Raw genomic sequence first — 3,175 nt, 5'->3', positions numbered from 1 at the left:
AATTAACTTTGCTTACGAGGCTACAGAAAGAATCCTGTCATTCAAAACTAAATTTAATTAAATATTAGATTATGTACCCAACGTTGCCCGATATTAAACGTAACGTTAAATTCCTTTTAAAAAAAAAATGAAGTAAAAAAAAAAATCGAAAGAAACTGATACATGTACATGCAGGTACATCGAGGGCATTGCCAGGGCCGCTGCGAGGAAGGTGGGCTCTACCATGCTAGAAAACTTCTAACACCCGAAAGTATCCTGTACCTCTATAAGGCCACTATTCGCCCATGTATGGAGTATTGCTGTCATATTTGGGCCGGCGCATCGGCTACTAGTCTCTCGCTCCTTGACAGGGTTCAAAAGAGAGTCGCAAATCTGATAGGCCCTAAACTGGCATCAAAACTTCAGCCTCTGTCTCATCGTCGAAACGTTGCATCCCTCTGCCTGTTCTACAAGTATTATAATGGTGAATGCTCTGAAGAACTGCAAGCACTTGTGCCCCCACGACGTGAACACCCTCGACAGACCCGACAAGCTGCAAAATCCCACCCCCACACTGTAGAGATCCCTAGATGTAAAAGATCTTTCTACTCCAGTAGTTTCTTCCCCAGAACTGCTAGACTTTGGAATTCCATTCCAGGTCACTGCTTCCCCAACTGTACTGACATGCATAAGTTCAAGTGCAACGTGAACCAACATCTCGCTGCCCTAATCCCTACATAGTACCCCAGTAGATGTTTCCTCTGATAGTAGCCCCCTACATTAAAGTGGCAATGTGCCTTGTTTGGGGTGAAAATGTAATAAAAAAAATTAAAAAAAAAAAAAATGTTTTTTTTTTTAAACAGTTCACTTCTTTTAAGTAAAATAAAATATTCGGGCAGTGAGTCAAGTACAATAACCATTAGACCAGCTTGCCACGTTCTTTATTGACTGTTTTCAGATGTTGTGATAGTCATTAACTCGATGTCCTGACATTCTTTGCTTTTAGAGCCAGAACGCCGCTCATATGAGAGCCACCACTTTCTCTGACACTTTCACGCTGTCATGAATTGCAGAAGCTGCTGTTAATTGCAGCACCGTAGCTCAGTTTGCCGAAATCAGAAAAAAAGCACAAATAAAGCTCCCTAACTGAATGTTTAATTTTGTAGTCTGTTTTAGTCAAAACATTAGATGTCTTAGTCCAGATACTTTGCGACATATAGGAGGCATTGGAAAGATGAGAGCCATTTATAGCACTAAGAGATAACTTGGATATTCCAGCACTTCTTTGGAGCTACCGTCGATGGCAACGTCATGTCCATCCTATAAGTCTTGTCTAAGTCTTAAAAAAAAATCTGTGCCCTCTTGTTGATGCAAGTAAATAGACTTTTATTTTACGTTTCTAAATTTTTGTGATAAGGATTGATTCTTCGTATTATTTGGCTCCTGTTCTCATCTTGAGTGTCATTTTTACAACGTTTTGGTCGATGTAACATCCGACCTTCTTCAGGTGTATCTTATCAAACTCGAGAATATTTCTGTCAAACTAAGGAATCTCTGCGGAATTTCGAATGAGATCCTTTATTTAATCAAAGGGGTTTGCAAGGGGGTTCTTGTTTCATTAGCAATGTCTGGGTAGGAGTCTTAAGTAATTCATAATTGTATTTTGAGTGTCGCCCGCACTGAAGATTGAACCTTGAACTTCCAGAAAAGAAGTAACCTACAACTGAATTTTTGAGATGAGGATTGATTATTTGTATTACTTGAATTCTCTGGACTACTGTTCTCATCTTGAGTGTTATTTTCACAAACGTTTACATCGATGTTACTTTCAACATTCTTTAGGTATAACCTAGCAAACTCGGGAATCTTTCCAGCAAACTCCGGAATCTGCACGAAATTTCAAACTAAACTTTTTATTCAATCAGCAAAGGCTGTACGCTCTCGTCTGTCAGCCATGACTGGATAGAAGTCCTAAGTAATTCACAATTGTATTTTGAGTGCACCAGGAGGAAACTCCACATACTTTCCCGCAGTGAATTAGCCCACAATACATTGTAGACTACATTGCACTGTAGAGAACCTTCTGCTGATTTTATGAAATTAGTTTATATAATTGCAGTTTAAATAATAATAATAATAATAATAATAATAATAATAATAATAATAGTTTAAAATGCAAAAGTCAAGTATCATGGTTCAGTTGTGATCTAACCAGAAACATTTAGTTCAAACGCGCCACTGTCTTATCAAAGAATCTACGATTGATTTCATACATTGGGCCCTTCTTGTGTAGTAATAAAACTTTTTTAATGCACTTGTGATTTTTATCATAAGTGTTAACACAATCGGATTGTTCTTTTTTTTTTTTTAATTGAATGCTTTTGATTATTCATACTTAGCAGAGGCATTCCAATAGAAAAGTTATTTACGAACATTCTAAGGCACATAAGGTACATTTGTGTGAAATTAAAAGAAAGTTGGCCCAGTCGTTTCGGAGTCCATAGGAAACGAATTCCCATTAACACACACACACACACACACTCACACAAACAAAGTACCTTTTATATATACTTGACCAACTTGATTGTTGTTAACATTCCTGCAGGAAGAAGCATTTGAAGGTTGCCATTATCCGTACGTGATACTATGGAATCGACTGGATTCGAACTTGGCATAATCAAGTATTCAGTTCGTGTTGCTATCCACTATACTATTGTATCTTCTCTCATATATAAATAAAAATGTACTTATGAAGAATAAGGACCGTGTTATCGTTGACATATTCCATAAATTGTCGCATAAAATGTCGAAACGCTTAGCCAATAAAATCACAGCATTCGACAATTGGCAAATAATATCTATATGTTTATTAATTTTTTAACGGTACCTTTTGTTTATTAAATTGTTAAGTGAAAGTACAGAAGAGTTAAAAAGACCCCCCCTTTCATGTTAAGAATGGCTTTTTAAATAATAACGTTATTATTTCAATGCGGTCTATAAACTGCACACGTCACTATTTTTCATTGAAATTACTATACGATGATTGTTTTGGATTAAATTATTGTATCGCTGTCGATAATCTTCTTCAATGGTGACGTTACATTTTAACACTTGGACCCAACACGTAGTGTCTGAGACGGTCACAAGGAAGCATACAAAAGGAAGAAATTTAATGCATTTTTTTTCAGCTTTAACA

This window comes from Euprymna scolopes, chromosome 24, assembly GCF_053919585.1.
Source record: "Euprymna scolopes isolate OS-2025 chromosome 24, ASM5391958v1, whole genome shotgun sequence".
NCBI lineage: Eukaryota > Metazoa > Mollusca > Cephalopoda > Sepiida > Sepiolidae > Euprymna > Euprymna scolopes.
The sequence above is the reverse complement of the archived record's forward strand: the minus strand, read 5'-3'. Positions refer to the sequence as shown.